Consider the following 19,443-nt stretch of genomic DNA (forward strand, 5'->3'; position numbering starts at 1 on the left):
GTCAGTACCAGCGGCGGCTTTTCCGCGTTCCCTCGTGGTGCCAGGCGCACGTCTCCGCATGCCAGCTGCGTTGCTGGACGCGGACTCAGCCGTCCTGCCGATAGTACACGCGACGGCTTTTCCGCATTTTCTCACAAGTAGGTTCCAGTGTTCAATTAGGAACAGATAAAGATCCTTTCACAAGTTCCTTTCATGAAGTATATTTTATTATAAATATTCCAAGTAAAATTCAACTGGCTCTTCAATCACTTTCTGATCTTATCATTAACGAGTATAAACATCTCTTTTCTTCAGTCATGATCTACTCATGAAAACCTCTGTAGATGCTGTATGAAAAATATCTCACTCCTTCTAGGAATGAGATTTCCAAGAACAAGGTTGAGTGTGAATCCATGGGGCCCCTGGTTGTAATCAACCCTACTGATTGGTCGATCTGATGCAAGGAATTTAAAAGCAAATACAAGGTAGGCTAAATAAAGATTACTTACAAGTTCATAATGACTCAGAGGAACAAAAGTTACATAGGTTTAGAATGAAAGGAATGTTAACACTGTGAGGAATGAACAGCACTACAGTTTGTAAAAGAATGCCTAAACGTAGTTCTTTTTAACCTTTAATGTACACATAAAACAATGATAACAGAACATTAAGGTGGTATGTGAGGAATTTTGATTATTTCTGACATTTTTGCCATCAAAGCTAAACCAGTTTCTTGAAAGTGGGAGTCGAAAATGTAAATTGTTATGAATTCATTAAGTTAGGGTAGTCAGAGGTTTGCTGCAATGTGGTTACCAGGCTGGAATATAGCCAGCCATCAGTTGATGGTCTGTTTACATTGATGCATCCTTCTGATATTGTTTTTTGTTACTGGAGCTGCTAGGTCTTCTACTTTCTCCTTAGCATGTCTGAGCTACACGCTACATATACAGAGGCAGATGACATAGCATGCACCAGACATCCAAGTAAGACACACTTTGAAATAATAAATGGTAAATGGATGCCTCCTCTACACCCTGCTGATTTCACTCTTACTTCATCAGAGGTATGGAGAGGACGCAGCTGACAGCTTTAAATGAACTCCCCACCACAATCTCAATCACTGCTCCAAATTCACCAACTGGGAGGACTCTAATCTTGGTTGGTTGGGAGAACAGCTGGTAGGCTTGTCCCTTGGATGGGGTTGGTTATCATCCAATGATGCATAGTCATGTATTTATTGAAAAAATATATACTGTATATTCTACAAAACAATTTTTCTAGGCGAGAATTTTTTGTATTATTCTTTTGGTAACATTCTACTGAGTCTCTAAGCATAAATTAATATACCTTTAAGATCCATACATACATAATGATAGGATTTGAAGAATACAATAATAATACAATAACATTTCTATAGCGCTTTTCTCCCATAGGACTCAAAGCGCTTAGGCTCTCTCAGATTCAGTAATTGGTAGTAGGATGAAGTATTCACACAACAAAAGTTATAACTCTGCAAATGCCAAACTGAACAGGTGGGTTTTCAGTCTGGAGTTAAACACGGCCAGGGATGGAGCTGTCCTGATCTGTTGAGGTAGGGAGTGCCAAAACGTAGGGGCAGCATGACAGAAGGCTCTGGGACCAAAAGTTTCCAAGTGGACTCTGGGTATGACTAGATTATTAGAACCTGTGGCTCTGAGAATGTGGGGATTGCTACGCAGCTGCAACATATCTTTCATGTATCCAGGGCCCAGATTATTCAGGGATTTAAATGTCAGTAGGCCGATCTTGAATAGGACCCTCCATTCTATAGGTAGCCAGTGAAGGGAGTGCAGGTTCTGCCACTCAAGAAGGATTGGAACCACTGAAGAACTATGCCATCAATGCCACAGTATTTCTGTAGCCTGTTTATCAAGATGTCATGGTCAACTGTATCAAAGGCTGCAGAAAGGTCTAGCAGTATGAGGATGGAGCACTCTCCTCTGTCTCTTGCCATGAGCAGGTGGTTGCATATTTGGATGAGGGCAGTTTCAGTGCTGTGGTGTTTCCTGAAGCCAGACTGGAATGGGTCATAACTGTTGTTTTGTAGGATTTTGGCTTCTAGCTGGAGGTAAACAGCTTTTTCAATTAGCTTGCCCAGAAAGGGGAGGTTAGAGACAGGTCTGTAGCTGGTCATTTCATCTGGGTCCAGGGAGGGTTTTTTGAGGAGAGGCCTGATGATTGCTTCCTTCAGTAAAGCATAAAATATCCCTGATTGTAAGGAACAGTTAACAATTGTGAGGAATACCGGTACGAACAGGTCGGGGCAGTTCAACATGAACTGTGTTGGGCCAGGATCCAGGTCACAGGTAGTTAGGCGGAGGTGAAGGAGGATGCTTGATGTGACTTCTTCATCAATTTCTTTGAAGTTTGACCAAGGTGTTACGTTGTCTCTGCTAATGGTCTTCGGCGCTATATTAGGCTCAGATGCTGTAAGTTGGATGGCGGACCTTATAGCGGAAACTTTGTCTGTGAAGAAATGGGCAAATTGGTCACAGAGGTCCTTTGAAGACTCGATATTAAGTTTTTGACATGCCGGGTTGCAGAAGAAGCCACATAGCCTCTAAATGCAGAATATTGATATGCCACTGCATGTACTGTCAGCCATAAATATGTCCTATATAGCAGTGTTGCCCAACCCTGTGCTCAAGACCCGCCACCAGTGCATGTTTTGTGGAAATCCACATAAGTAGTTAATCAGCTCTGCTGAGACACTAATTACCTCACCTGTGCATATTTGTGGTTTTCTGCAAAACATGTACTGATGGTGGGTCTTGAGGACAGCGTTGGATGGGGAACTCTGCTATAAAGGACACCATTTCTATAAAGGGAAGGTTATTAGAAACAGGCTGTACTCATACTTTATCTGGAGATTTGATATAACTTGATAGTTTCTCATATTCATTTTGTTTTATATGCTGAGTTAATTGTGTTAGTTTTTTTTCTGCTCTTTTGATTTATTATAGCTCTCCTCACACTCTGAGCCTTAAATTGCAGGGTGGTTGAAATTACTTTTTTTTTCAAAATGCATATGCTTTAGTTTTTATATTGTAATATATAAATTGTATCATGGTTTCATTGCATTATTTTCATTATATATAATTTGTTGTCCTCAGTAAAAGCCTTTTTGGCAAGAAATTATGTTCACATGAACAGTCTGGAAACAGCGCAATTGTACAAAAGTACATTAGAAGAAATGTGTATTTTTTATGCATGCATATTTTAAATGAGATGTACAGTTCTATGCAATAGCCTTTAACACTTCTGGAAAACAGCTATAAAGCACGACTACTATAGAGATAAAGCCATGAATAGATTTCACTAATGAAAAAAAAATCTCCTAAAAACACAATAAATAAGAAGAGAATACACATGATAAAAGTTTTCTTGGGCACATTTAGAAACAGTTTTTGAAGGTCCGCACATAGTAGTTTTTTAGGCATTCTGGGGGAACAGTTTCTTTCTTGCTTCTGTCTCTACAAGTAATCCCAGACTTGGATTTAATATTTTTCTCATCCTCTACACTCATAGAAATAAATGGACTAAACAATCATAATTTCAGGAGTTTATACTTTCTCCTTGTGTTTGTTTGGGTTCCTTTTGGGTGATCTGGTTTTGTCCCATAAACATTGTAATAAGTCAAAGGCTTCCTCAAAAAACTGAACCTAGACTTTGGTAGGGACCTTTTAATCCCCTCAGAGGGACAGTCAGTGATGGGAATTATTTAATCACACAGGACACTAACAAACTTCTTGTGCATGCCCTCATTATCTCACGTCTAGGCTACTGCAACTCTCTGCTCTGTGGCCTACCCACTAACCATTTAGCCCTGCTACAGTCCATCATGAACTCTGCTGCATGACTTATCCACCTCTCCTCTTGCTTCCCCAGCCCTAGCCCACTGAGACACTCTCTTCACTGGCTGCCAGTTACACAAAGGATACAATTCAAAATCCTTACTCTCGCCTACAAAGCTCTCCACAACCTAGCTCCTTCCTATCTACATAAACTTATTTCCAGATACCAACCTGCACACAATATTCCAACAATATTCTTCTGTCTTCCTCTCTGGTCACCTCTTCTCACTTCCACCTACAAGACTTCCCTCGATCCTTTCCTTCTTCTGGAACATCCTCCCTCAACACATTCGCCACTCACCCACATTTACACTTTTTAGACATTTCTGAAAACTCACCTCTTACTGCAAGCATATTTTGACCATCTCATACACAGCACCCCCTCACCAATTGTACTATCCCTTAACCCTTTAGACTGTTAGGCCAATTGACCATGGATCTCCTTCCCTTTGTCTCACAATGCTGTGTAATGTGCATGCATATCTTCCACCATTATGTAAAAATCTGTATTTGATTTGCTCACTGCATAAGATGTAAACCACCATTGTCTTGTACTGTTAATTGTTGTATGGTTTATTTTGTATTGTTATACCTTGTAATCTATTGTACAGCGTCTCTGAAGATGCTGGCGCTATATAAATCAATAATAATAATAATGATAATAATAATGTCATCTATAAAGCACTTACAAAACTGTGCAGAAAATAAAGATTAATGAATGATCTGAAATACGGTATTTTACTCTAATGGCTAGAGAGGTGTCTGACTGATCCCATTCTGCAGCATGACAATGAATCCATACGCTCAGCTATATCATAGAGATGCATTTGACAAGAACTGTTCAACAGATGGTTTGGCCCCCCACCGAGCTCTGATCTTAATTCTGAGCATCATCAAGCCAGTCTGGGATTAATTGCAGAGACAGTGGCAGGTAAGATAGTAAAAGTCCATGATGAAACTGTAGCAAATCATCAAAGATAAATTGATGCATGTTAGAGACAAGGGGTGTTCTCACCAGATTCTGATTACATTTTATTTATCTGATTTTGGGGAGTAGTTTTTGGTAATCGTCTTGACCAATAAAACACATTGATGGAATAGATTATATAAACAAATGGTGACCTTATACACACACATTTAGGCACAAATTCTAAAAGAAATTACTGCCATTGTCCTAACATTGCAGGGAAATGAAACATGAGAAGAACATGAAAAGATAACAGCCCTTATTCAATTCACTTTCTCTCCTAAGTTTTCTCCTAGGGGATCATTTTTCATCTTCTGTTTAAAATAACTTTTCAGCACTCTGCAATTGAAAAAAATGCCAAAAAGTGGGTGAAAAAGTACTGTAAAAATTATTTTGAGTATTGTATTGTTTGCTTGTGGCTTAAAAAGCATTTTATTGATAAGGTGTGAAAATTTCACTTAGGAAAAAACTTGGAGAAAAAATTGAATTGGATCGGGTCCAAAGTGAGTTGAGCAATGGCCTGTCTATATTGCCCCTGACTCTGTAGAGTACTCCAATCTCAACTCGTAAAGTGACACATCATGGCGTTAACTTTTTTAATTTACAAACCTTGTCAGTCAAACCAGCATAGAGCGGCAACTAAATATATTAGAAATTTAGCTATAATATTTCATGTCTGCTTAAACAATAAAATGCTTTAAAGGTGTGTTTAAAGTTATAAACTAAATGAAAAGAAATGATAAAAATAAGTAAACCTTCTTTATAACAGTTGCTGTATCACGAAACAAGCATGTAGAGCACAGGTGTCAAACTGCACTACTTTGGAGAAGGGGAGGAGCAGGCCCCACACAGTCTCTATAGTTACACCACTTCGTTTGAGACTGTTCAATAAATATTAACTCTTACTAAACCATTTGGCCTACAACTTAAGCAGCCCATACACTCAGCCGATTTTCTGACCGACCGATCGATCCCGATCGATCGATCGATCGATTGCAAATCGGTTGGCCAATCGACCGATCGACGGCCGATTTCGATCGATTTCGATGGATTTCCATCGAACTTGCAGGGTGGAAAATTTAGGTCGATCTGATGAGATTGCTTATCAGTTTGCATTGGCCTTAATGGAAATCTGATGGCAAAAAAATGCCATCAGATCGAATTTCAATAGATTTCAAACTGAAATCTATTGGAATTCTATCCTGGTAAAAAATGTTCTAAAAACGCATCAGATAGATCATCAGATGCATTTCTTATCTATCTGCTGCCAATCTGACGAGTGTATGGGCACCTTTAGTGTTTTCACTTTTGGCTCCTTATGTGATTGAATTTGATATTCCTGATGTACAGCAAGAGTTCAGACTTCCCTGGCTGCATTCTTACTAAAAGTCAGTGACTTAGAAACTGAGACCAGGCAAAGAGCATTTTTTACAAGGGGGTTCGCAATGTCAGCCTACTTGAGTCTTCCCTTTATATATCCATTCCTCATTTGCATTAGTGAAAGATAGCCCAATGCATACCTACCATAATCCTATTAGCATTTGCTTTGGATGCAAATCACTCAACCTTTTGGTTCCTTTGAAATTCGTGTCCTGCGAAACATAAACAAGCAGTCTGCTATTAGTGCTTTTCATTCTAGGAATCCTAACATCAAATAGTTAACTGCCCATGAAAAAGGGAATTACATTGTGGTAATTCTATATGGACTTGAATTCTTCTGTGAAATCTGGCTGACACATCTAAAATTATCAGTAGGCAACAAAATACATCAATGTAGACAATGGTGCTTTTGGAGTGACAAAGGCCCCTGTTGCCCTATGCTCCTGAAGCATTAAATATGCTCTGATAAATTGACCACCTGAGCCAACGGTCAAGCTTTAGTATCTTGATAGATCCATATATGGATTTGTGGCTGATTGGGTTCTATATACATATCTGTTTAACATGCTGTGTAGATGCTGAAATCATGAACGATTTAATTTGTGTTTGTTTGTTTTTTGTTTTTTTATTTCAGCAACTGCATGTCTTATTGTTGTTCATTACAGTAAAGAATGATGGCATGCCCTGCTTTTTGCCCTCTGCAATGGCTGAAACGGTATGCAGCTGGTGTTCATTTAATGAATGTGCCCCGAGCGAGAGTCAGGCACGCTGTGAGGTCATACAGATGGGCCTGGTATGTTTTTAATATGCATGTAGGAAGTGACAGCTTCATTGAAGGCTGCACGTTATCCTGCCTTTTAGAAAAGACATGAAGACAGGAATGGGCGGTTTTCTCAAGCTTACATTTGCATAGTGAGAATGCTAGAGGCAACAGAAAATAAAATATGTTTTATTAGCTAATAGCTATCACCATAAAGAACATGTCTGAACCCACTACTAGAAAAGCAATTCAATTAATTTATCTATCAAGCTAAGTATACACGTCGCGATTTTCCCAATGATTTTCCTGCTGACCAATGATTTTTTGAGCGCTGAGCGGTCGTTTCCGCAATATCGCGACTTGAGTACAGGCAAACGATCATGCCACGTCGCTTAGAGTTGCATCACAATAAAGACCGTCACAGCGGATCTGATCGCTAAGATCCCCGATGACTCTCGAGCAAAGTACCGCGATCGCTTGAAGTCTCGTTCACTCCCGGCGTGTAGTATCGCATGATGTCGTGTGCACCCGCCGACAGGAAGAGGCGTCGCTGACGACTGTTGCCAAGTGGACGTCGCAGGACCCGTCGGGCGGTGAATACGCAGCTTTATTGTGACAGGAGTTATTATGTCAATTTTCCACGATGTATGGTGTGTCGGCGGGGTAGTGTGATGACAACATTTTTAGGGCATGACTGATATAAAGTTTATATGTTATGTCTGTATAAAGAAGAGCTTCTTGTAGGACATGGATTACAAGATCTTCCAGAGGCTTAAAGCAAACCTGAAGTGTTAGAAAAACAGATACTTACGGTACCTAAGGAGGGGGAAGGCTCTTTGTCCTACAGAGCCTTCCCGTTCCTTTCACGGTCCCCTCATTCCAGCACTGTCTTGTCACCCCCGTTTAAATCTTCCAATGCGGGAGGCTTTGGAAGTCTTCGGGAGCCTAAGTGCTCCCAAAGACAGGCAGCTCCGTATTGCGCATACACGAGTGTGCAAGAGACTGCTGAAGTCTCCCATGGTGGAAGAGAGCAGTCTCCGACCCATTGGTCAGAGACTGCTAATGGAGGACACAACGCTGGAATGAGAGGACCAGCAGAGGAACGGGAAGGCTCTTTGGAGCCCAGAGCTTTCCTATTTAGAATGTGTGAACTGCACAGTATCTATTTGGCGCATGTTCACCATTAGTAAAGGAAGCTTGTACTGTGCAACCTCTTGTCATTGAACAATCAGTTCTATTTTCTTTTTCTATTGTATACTCACCCCACCGCAGACTGTAAAGCAATGACCACACTACTGTCAATCTCTGCTCACAAGCTTGCTGGCTGCAAATTTGAAATATAAAACAAATTTAATAATTTAAAGAGGAACTTTAGCCTAAACAAACATACTGTCATTAAGTTACATTAGTTATGTTAATTAAAATAGATAGGTAATATAATCTCTTACCCACCCTGTTTTAAAAGAACAGGCAAATGTTTGATTTCATGAGGGCAGCCATCTTTTTGGTTGAAAGGAGGTGACAGAGAGCATGAGACACAGTTCCAACTGTCCTGTGTGCTGATCACCCCTCCCAGTTGCTAGGCAACATAAGAAACAACATAGGAAATCCCATCATGCTTTGCACAGCATCAGGGAAAAAAAGCCCGGGCAGTTTTCTTTGATGGGTGGAGCTTAGCTATAAATGCAGCTAAAAATTATATTTTGGTAATAAAAACAAAGTTCTTATGCTGTGAAACTGTTAAAGAAACACCAAGCCTTTTCAGTTCTGCTGAGTAGATTTTTAGTCACTTTAACTTCTAATAAAAAAAATACAAAATGTATCCTTCTTTGTACTGATTGTAAATCTGATGAATAAGTGTGTACTGTAGTTTATCTTTGATGCAGTTGGCTGATATTAACTGCCAAGCCTTTTCTGTTCCTTTTCTCTTTATTTTATCATTAAACCATTAATATTGCAATTACATTGTGCAATCACTGTTATTTTAAAAAAGAGGAAGCGACAAGTGCTAGAAATGTGCATATTTGACTTTTTCCATGGCATTTTTTAAAAGATTCTAAATGTGAAAGGAGATTACTCTTACTCTTGATTTATGAACTACTTTGTTACGTAAAATAATTTCATAGCATGACAGATCACAGCTTCTGACAATGGTCAGGTCAGTTATGCAAACGATCTGAAGCAGCTCCAGCCACAACATGTGTTGACGCCCTTCAAAAATGCTCGGTAAATCACGGACGACATCAGTGTTCTGAATACTATTTCCCTTATGCAATCACATCAATTATAATAGTGTGCAACACTAAAGGGATCACAGATCTATAACTACTAACTTAACAATATTTACATATGGGAAAGAGGAACATCTTCAGGCGCAAACATAGTTTTGCAAGAGCCACACGCTTGCCATACATCCATTTATGCAAACTACTAAGATATTATGCACTGATATACTATAGGTCTATAATGATCACGATCAGCAACAGAAGGGATAACAAAAACAAAAACAAAAAAAAAAAAAAACAGATTGGATTTAAAAGAAGCAGCAAAATAATTTAGGGCAGCCTAAAGTTTAGATGCTTTTAGTAGTTGAATAATGTTTCATTATACAGATAGTTACGTCAAACTGACCCAAAAGCTAAAAGAGGGACAACTAAGACGGAAAGAAAAACAAGCAAGACCAGATTTATAATTTTAGCATCCCTAGGCCAACTTTCTTGTTCCGCCCCTTCCATGTCCAGTGGCAGCCCCCATTTCCTTTAACTTTAACGATCCAAGATGGCGCTGGATAGGCTGCCACGGTGCACAGGGCTCTGATACACTTTGTCTTTTCCTCTCTTTTTTTAGTGTTTTAGTGCTTTTTTCTTTTTATAGTTTTCAGTTTTTAGTCAATTTAGTTTTAGTATCTAGGGCTCTACGGGTGAAGTTTTCCCCAGCGTGCAGTCGCCCCAGCGCTCCGATTGAAGCCGGAGAAAGGCCACCCACGTGGAGCGACTAGCACCAGCAGGAGCGTGCAGTCGCCCCCAGCGCTCCGATTGAAGCCGGAGAAAGGCCACCCACGTGGAGCGACTAGCACCAGCAGGAGCGTGCAGTCGCCCCCAGCGCTCCGATTGAAGCCGGAGAAAGGCCACCCACGTGGAGCGACTAGCACCAGCAGGAGCGTGCAGTCGCCCCCAGCGCTCCGATTGAAGCCGGAGAAAGGCCACCCACGTGGAGCGACTAGCACCAGCAGGAGCGTGCAGTCGCCCCCAGCGCTCCGATTGAAGCCGGAGAAAGGCCACCCACGTGGAGCGACTAGCACCAGCAGGAGCGTGCAGTCGCCCCCAGCGCTCCGATTGAAGCCGGAGAAAGGCCACCCACGTGGAGCGACCAGCAGGTGCACGTGTGCTTCTGTCTTTCTCCAGCACCGCGGATCTGCTCCCTTGGCTGGTGCCCCTCAGGACTGCATCTGCGGGCGCTTATAGGCCCGCACTGGCCCAAGCTTACCTCTGGTGGACCGGCCCCTACAAGCAGGGCCCTACTCCCACACAAGGACCGGGGCTGCCTCTGCCAGATCAGCGCAGAGCACAGTCCCCGCTGCCAGTCAGCCTCCCAGTCCGCAGCTCCACGGAAGCTCCTCAGCAGCCGACCCCTCCACCTCCAGCCTCGGGAGCAATACTTCAGTCCGGGACCGCTCCTCAGCCGACATGCGGCCGCACTTCCCCAAGCACAGCTGGCTCAGAGGAAACTGAGCACCGCAGGAGGCTACCCCACAACGGATCCAGCTTTCCACCGAGCCAAGACTCCAGTCCCAACCACCATCTACCACCAGGTGAGACTTCTGTTTTGTGACCCCCTGCCACACAGTCCTGCAAACTTCTGGGGTACTGCGGGGTACTGGGAAAAGAATTTGCACAGCCTCAGCCTTATCACTGCCGGCTTCTTGCACTGTGCTGCTGATGATGGACAGTCTGAGGATCAAGCCCCTGCCAGTTGTGGATTGTGCTGCACTGCTGAGGGGTTGTTATTGTACATGAGGTGTTGTTATTGTACATGCGGGGGACGGTGTCCCACTAATGTGTGACTGTATTGCACGTGTTGTTTTTGTTTTTTGCACATGTGTCACACTGCTGTTGGCCTGTAGTGCACATGCCTCTTACATCCGGGTCACTCTGCAGATGGACTGTGATTGCACTCGCCTCTACATCTGTGTCGCACTGCGGATGAACTGCTATTGCACATGCCCCTACATCTGTGTCACACTGCTGATGGACCGTTATTGCACTCGCCCGACTGTTATTGCACTCGCCTCCTTCATCTGTGTCGCACTGCTGCTGATGGACTGTGATTGCACTCGCCTCTTACATCTGTGTCGTACTGCTGACTGTTATTGCACATGCCTCTTACATCTGCGTCACACTGCTGATGGACTGTTACTGCACATGCCCCTTACATCTGTGTCGCACTGCTGATGGACTGTTATTGCACATGCCCCTTACATCTGTTTTGCAATGCGGAGGACTGTTATTGCACATGCCCCTTACATCTGTGCCGCACTGTGGATGGACTGTTTATTGCACATGCCCCTTCCTGTACAACTCTGTTTGGAGCCATGTTCAAGCAATCACTGCTTCTGCGCCCTGGCCTCCCTTTAGCCAGCGCCGCAGGGGATGTCGATCAGGCGTCCGGGCGAGACTGAAGAGGAGAGGCCTGCGGTCAGCCATCCCTGCGGTCCTCCTAGCGAACGTCCGCTCCCTCCCTAACAAGCTAGATGAATTAAGACTCCTCAGCGACAAGAGGGAACTCGGGCATAACACCCCAGTCTTCTGCTTTACTGAAACGTGGCTCCATGACGACATCCCTGAGAGTGCCCTCCAGCTCCCAGGTTTCAGCCTCATCCGAGCAGACCGAGACAGCACCCTCTCTGGGAAAAAGAAAGGAGGTGGCATCTGCTTCTACGTCAGCTCAGCCTGGTGCTCAAACACCTCTCTACTGGCCAAGAAATGCACACCAGAACTGGAACTCCTTCTCATCAATTGCAGGCCAAACTACTCGCCCAGGGAGTTCTCCTCCTACGTCCTCGTGGGTGTGTATATCCCTCCTGATGCAGAGATAAATGTGGCCCTGCGTGACCTCAGTGACACCATCATGCAGTGGGAGACGGCACTCCCGGACTCGCTGTTCATTATCTTGGGGGATTTTAACAAGGCCAACCTCCGCAAAGAGCTGCCTCGTTTCCATCAGCACATCACCTGCCCCACCAGGAGTGCCAACACCCTCGACCACTGCTACACGGCCCTGAAAGATGCATACAAGGCGACACCGTGGGCAGCCCTGGGCTCATCCGACCACTGCATCATCCACCTGGTACCTACTTACAAAAGGCGCCTGGAAACCTCAAAACCGGTCACCAAATCCTCCAAAGTGTGGTCAAGTGAAGTCAAACTACAACTTCAGGCCTGCTTTGACTGCACAGACTGGAAGGCTCTAGAATCGCCTAACCTGGACGAGTGAGCAGATAATGTATCCTCGTACATCAGCTTCTGCGAGAACTCCTGTATTCCAACAAAAACCTTCAAACTGTATCCAAACGATAAACCGTGGTTCTCAAAAAGACTACGACAACTACGGCGTAGCAAAGAAGCCGCACATAAGTCCGGTAACCAGGAAGAATACAGGAAGGCAAGAAACGACCTAAACAGAGAGCTGAGGTCTGCAAAAAAGTGCTACGCGGAAAAGATGGAACAGAACCTCTCCTCAAATGACTCACGAGCCGTGTGGAAAGGGCTGAAGGCTGCCACCAACTACAAGACTCCCCCTCAGCATGCCACACCGAGCACTGAGCTTGCAGAGCGTCTCAGTGACTTCTACTGCAGATTCGAGAACCAGCCAGCACCTGCAGGATCCCCACAGCCACCTGTGCAATCTGCCACTGTAGCCCTGGGCCCGCACTCACCCCCACCGTCAGTGAGGGAGGCGGATGTTCTGAAACACTTGTTAAGGTTAAATGCTAGGAAAGCCTCGGGTCCGGACGGAGTGTCACCAGCCTGCCTGAAAACCTGTGCTCGTCAGCTCGCTTCCACCCTCTCTTCCATCTTCACCAGGTCCCTCCAGGAAGGCAAAGTTCCCGCGTGCTTCAAGAGGTCCACCATTATCCCTGTCCCGAAAAAGCAGGGCATCCTCGACCTCAACAACTTCAGGCCCGTGGCACTTACATCCGTGATCATGAAAGCTTTGGAAAGCATGGTGCTACCCCTCCTTAAGCACTCCACAGAGGGACTGATGGATCAGCACCAGTTCGCGTACAGATCGAACAGGTCCACCGATGATGCCATCAACATCTGCTTGGAGCTCGTCTATGATCACCTGGATAGACCAGACTCCTACGCCAGGATCCTCCTACTGGACTTCAGCTCAGCATTCAATACCATCAGCCCTAAAATACTTCAAGACAATCTCGCTGAGCTGGGAGTCCACCCCACCCTACGCCTGTGGATCACGGACTTCCTCACCAACAGGTCCCAGGTCGTCAGGTTAGGAACCATCTCCTCGCAACCTAGAATCACAAACACAGGGGCTCCACAAGGTTGCGTCCTGTCGCCGTTTCTGTTCTCGCTGTATACGAACAACTGCAAATCCACGTCAGACTCAGTAAAGGTAATCAAATTTGCTGATGACACGACCATTGTAGGTCTCATCACCAAAAATGATGAGAAGGCGTACCGCCACCAGGTCGGAAATATATGCTGCTGGTGCAGAGAGAACGGTCTGGTCCTAAACACAGCGAAAACGGTAGAGATGATCGTTGATTTCAGGAGACACGCCTCTACCCCACCTCCAATCCACATTGATGGCAAGGAAGTAGAAAGAGTCCCCAGTGTCCGCCTACTGGGCACAACTATCTCAAATGACCTGAGGTGGAACGCCAACACTGCCTTAACACAGAGGAAAGCCCAACAGAGACTTTTCTTTCTCCGCCAACTGAAAAAGTTCGGTGTGGTCCAAAAACTTCTGACAAACTTCTACTCAGCCACAATCGAATCCGTCCTATGCTCATCCATCCTGGTCTGGTACGCCAGCTCCTCCGCCAGCGACAGGCTCAAACTGCAGAGGGTCATCAGATCTGCGGAGAGAATCATCGGGAGATCCCTTCCCACTCTGGACCTCCTCTACCACTCCAGGCTGAACACCAGAGCATTAAAGATCGCAAACGACCGCTCACACCCAGGCTACCGCTTCTTTAACCAGCTCCCCTCGAGCCGGAAGCTCCGGTTCCGCTCCATCTACACCAGGACCTCAAGACACAAGAACAGCTTCTTTCCATCGGCTGTCAACCTCCTGAACCCTCTCCATGGAAATGGCCATCCTCACCCCACAATACCATGACACACACACTGAAGCACTCCGCACATAGACTGCGCTCCAGCTAAAGCATACCTTTTGGCTTTTTTTGTATTATAACCTATGCCACACTGTCCTCCTCCGCATAAAGGTCATATAATGTTCTGTATTCTGTAAATGTTATGTTCCTACTGCATGTCCTGTCCTGTATCTGTAACTATATTGTGTATCAGTACCCTGTACGTGCCAAGCCCAATTCCGGGCACGACCCAGTCGTGCTTGGCGAAATAAAAGATTCTGATTCTGATTCTGATTCTATGCATCCTCCCCATTCTATGTGTACTATCCGTGACCAGCAGCAACTCTTTCATGTACAGTTCTCTTGCTCAGTAGCACCCCTCTTTTACATGACCCTCCCCATTTGCAGCCTCCTTTTTCAATTTGCATCCTTCTCTTCCATGGCCAGAAGCTCCTTTTCCATCTTCAGCTGCTCCCTTGGACTGCAACCACCCAAGACCCTGGCCTGTGTGAGCTTTCCAGAAATCTAGTCCTGGGAACAAGGGGGATTCCTTACAGTTGGGAATAGTGCTGAGTTTTTGACAAAATGTATTTACCATATTTTTTGCTCCATAAGATGCATATTTTTTGCTTCATAAAATGGGGGGAAATGTTTGTGCACCTTATGGACTGAATAATACGTTACAGTACGGCCAATGCCAAGTCTTCTCACAATCTGTCTCTCCTCTCCCTCCCACCCAAGCTTTTGGCTATCCCCATGGCCCCTGCAAAGTGCAGCAGCAGTGGAGTGCACCTACCTGTCCGACCAGCATGCTCCTTCCTGCCTGTGTCCTCTTGTCTTTATTGTTCCTGGCACCCATTTTTCAAGACCCTGGGGTATGTACATATCCATGTACATTTTGCCGGGTCATGGGGAGTGGACGCAAGTGAGGTTGGAGATCGAAGGACATAAATCGGAAGGAGCATGTTGGCAGGATAGGCGAGTTTGCTCCATTGTGGCTACTCTGCAGGGGCCCTGGGGGAGCACCGTTAGCTTGGGGGGCAGGGCAGCTCAGGTAGAAATGCTCCAGAAGATGTCCCTGCACCTTGAAGACAACCCAAGTTTAAATATTTGTTTTCCCTGGCATTAATGTCTGGTGCTAGTCATGGAGCAACACGTATGATATTTATCTGCATTTATAAGGCAATAGAAAGCTTATTTTAAAAAAAAGTTGCTTTAAAGTAAAACTGAATCGAAGGGAAAAAAAAGTCTGATACCTACCTAAGGAGAAGGGAGTAAAGAGGCGTCCAATGGAGTATAAAAGAGTTAAAAACACTAAAAACTAAAAAGTTGAGGTGGCTTACCTCATAGACGACCACTCACTTTGAGTAGAAATATTTATTAATAAGCACAGGCAACACGTTTCGTGGGATCTAGCCCACTTCCTCAGGCCAAATAAAGTGCCTACAGACATCAGATAAGAGAGGCGCTCAGTGCTCCATAAAATTTGGATGAGTATACATACACATATACTATACAATAAAATGCAAACAATTGTTGTAGTCACACACAATATAATATATATATATATATATATATATATATATATTATAGACACACCTACCTTCATCAGAGCCCTGATGAAGGTAGGCGTGTCTACCAAAATGCGTTGGTTGATTGGCTGTAAGCAAGTGGTGACATCACCCAAACTTCCGGTAGACCGCGCCGGAGTTTCTGCTTGTCGGGGGTCAAGTCTGCGGAGAATGGCGGAAAGCTGTATGACATCTAGGAGAGTCGCCGGCCGGGACTCAGCACCGCCCTAAATCTCTGGAGCCTTCTCCCCTATCCATCACAACAAAGGACTAGTGTAGTGAGTTATTATGTGCCGCTAAGAAAGTTCCCGCTGCTGCATATTATATTTTATGATATCACTGGAAGGCGTTTTTATACATAAATCAGATACAGGAACGGACTTTTAATAACACAGGAATCTGATATAAACTATCAAAGTGTCCGGATTGCACAGTAACTTTTGCCACTACAAGAATGTGTTTTTCGAATCTGCTGGCCTGCCTACAGTGCACTATAGGCAGTGAACACACGTTGAACTGTGAGATCTCTCTGGGTTGTGGTGTATAGATTGATTTTACATTGAAGCGCAAATCTGCTTGTGTGTGTGGTTTGATTGATTGGGTATCTGCTATTTTATTTGCTATATTATTTGTTAGTGATACGGTTTTAATAAAGATGATTGCAGTATTAAACTGTTAAAGGCGCAGGTATAGTTGTTTTTGTATGTCTTTTTCACGTTTAACCCCTTAAGGTGCCCATACACTCGTCAGATTGGCAGCAGACAGATAAGAAATGCATCTGATGATCTATCTGATGCGTTTTTAGAACATTTTTTTACCAGAATAGAATTCCAATAGATTTCAGTTTGAAATCTGATGAAATTCGATCTGATGGCATTTTTTTGCCATCAGATTTCCATTAAGGCCAATGCAAACTGATAAGCAATCTCATCAGATCGACCTAAATTTTCCACCCTGCAAGTTCGATGGAAATCCATCGAAATCGATCGAAATCGGCCGTCGATCGGTCGATTGGCCAACCGATTTGCGATCGATCGATCGATCGATCGACCGCGATCGATCGGTCGGCCAGAAAATCGGCTGAGTGTATGGGCTGCTTTATATTCCTCTGTAGCCTATTTTATAATTTTAATGACCTAGCGCTGCAACTAAAGTGCTGGCTAATATTGAAATGTAACAGCTGTATGTATTTGGAATAAAATTATTTGTATGTGCGACTGTGCCTTTAAGGCATCTGGTAGGTGTATATATATATACACACATGCACATGGATGTAGATCTATTGATATTAACACTGAGTGTGGGTTATGGTGATAATAGTAATAATAATAATACCAATAATTGCTCATATGTTACAGTGGGACCCCAGGTATATATTTGTATATCCATATCTATTAGAATAGATGCAGCAGCAATTATGTAAATGTTCATATGTAGTGGATCGTTAATAACCTTTAATAATTATGTTCTAGGCATGTTCTAGGCATTCATTCAGGCCTTCTGGTTTTAATGTTCTCAGTGTGAAGATCCAAAACATTTCTCTTGCTCTTAGATATGTGGCTTTGTTATCTGAGGTAGATGCTGTCTCTATTTGTTCAATGGGGATAAAAGACATGAGGTGTGGGTCTGAGTTATGGAATTGCGCATAGTGGCGTGATAAACTGTGTTTCGGGAAGGCCTATGTGATGTTTCGTCTGTGTTGGCCTATGCGGCTTCGTATTTGTTGAGTAGTTCTTCCAACATACTGGAGGCTGCAGGGGCACATGATAAGATAAATTACAAATGATGAGCTACAGGTGAAGTTGTGCTTGAGTGGAAATGTTTCTTGGGTCACTGAACATGGGAAGTGTAGTATGCTAGGGGTAAGGAATGTACAGCATAGGCATTTTTTGGAGTGACATCTTTGTATTCCTGGGACATTGGTGGTAGTAGTGCTTATGTCTCTAAAAGCCCGAGGTCTACTGGGAGCTATGAGATTTTTAAGGGTTTTGGAGCGCCTAAAGATAAGTTTGGGTTTGCTTCAAGTAAGTAAGATGCTGCTTTTTTCTTTACAGGTAATATTGCTATAGCACTACACAGTGCTACCTTTCTTTCAATTAGAGTCCATACACCCACAGCACTATACAGCGCTAGTGAAATTGACCTATTGCTACAACTGTAATGTGCCTTATATTTCTTATAGCACTTATGGCCACTATATATCTGGGCACACACTGTAAGAACTTGAATTTAGTTGGATCTACATCCATGTGCATGTGTATATATATATATATATATATATATATATATATATATATATATATATATATATATATATATATATATATATATATATATATATATTTTATATATATATATATATATATATATATATATATATATATATATATATATATATATATATGCAGGATCTTCTCAAAAAATTAGCATACTGTGATAAAGTTCATTATTTTCTGTAATGTACTGATAAACATTAGACTTTCATATACTTTAGATTCAAATGCACACAACTGAAGTAGTTTAAGCCTTTTATTGTTTGGATGAAAGCAACTTTTACATGTCATTCGGAAATCAAGGTGCCAGAGTCTGGAGGAAGACTGGGGAGAGGGAAATGCCAAAATGCCTGAAGTCCAGTGTCAAGTAACCACAGTCAGTGATGGTCTGGGGTGCCATGTCAGCTGCTGCTGTTGGTCCACTGTGTTTTATCAAGGGCAGGGTCAATGCAGCTAGCTATCAGGAGATTTTGGAGCACTTCATGCTTCCATCTGCTGAAAAGCTTTATGGAGATGAAGATTTCATTTTTCAGCACGACCTGGCACCTGCTCACAGTGCCAAAACCACTGGTAAATGGTTTACTGACCATGGTATTACTGTGCTCAATTGGCCTGCCAACTCTCCTGACCTGAACCCCATAGAGAATCTGTGGGATATTGTGAAGAGAAAGTTGAGAGACGCAAGACCCAACACTCTGGATGAGCTTAAGGCCGCTATCGAAGCATCCTGGGCCTCCATAACACCTGAGCAGTGCCACAGGCTGATTGCCTCCATGCCACGCCGCATTGAAGCAGTCATTTCTGAAAAAGGTTTCCCGACCAAGCATTGAGTGCATAACATAATTATTTGAAGGTTGACTTTTTTTGTTTTAAAAACACTTTTCTTTTATTGGTCGGATGAAATATGCTAATTTTTTGAGATAGGAATTTGGGGTTTTCATGAGCTGTATGCCAAAATCATCAATATTAAAACAATAAAAGGCTTGAACTACTTCAGTTGTGTGTATTTGAATCTAAAATATATGAAAGTCTAATGTTTATCAGTACATTACAGAAAATAATGAACTTTATAACAATATGCTAATTTTTTGAAAAGATCCTGTATATACACAAATACCAGATGCCTTAAAGCAGTGATGTCAAACCGGTCCTACGAGGGTCGAGGTCCTCGCACATTTTTTATACAGCTCAAATTAATTGATGGGTCTGAATCAGGAAAGGTGTGGTCCATCAGAACACATTCTTCTCTTTCTCAGTCCATCCTAAACACTGGCATGGATC

The 19,443-nt window shown here is 43.3% G+C and overlaps 1 long non-coding RNA gene across 1 annotated transcript; it reads left to right on the plus strand.

The window, feature by feature from the left end:
* The first annotated feature begins 308 nt into the window (after positions 1–308).
* LOC137570738 (uncharacterized) lies at positions 309–7,250 on the plus strand. The gene is made up of 3 exons (XR_011031156.1): positions 309–464; positions 4,627–4,803; positions 6,854–7,250. It is a non-coding gene; the product is annotated as an uncharacterized lncRNA (long non-coding RNA).
* The last annotated feature ends 12,193 nt before the right edge of the window (positions 7,251–19,443 follow it).

The sequence above is a fragment of the Hyperolius riggenbachi genome, chromosome 4 (assembly GCF_040937935.1).
Source record: "Hyperolius riggenbachi isolate aHypRig1 chromosome 4, aHypRig1.pri, whole genome shotgun sequence".
In the NCBI taxonomy this organism is placed as follows: Eukaryota; Metazoa; Chordata; class Amphibia; order Anura; family Hyperoliidae; genus Hyperolius; species Hyperolius riggenbachi.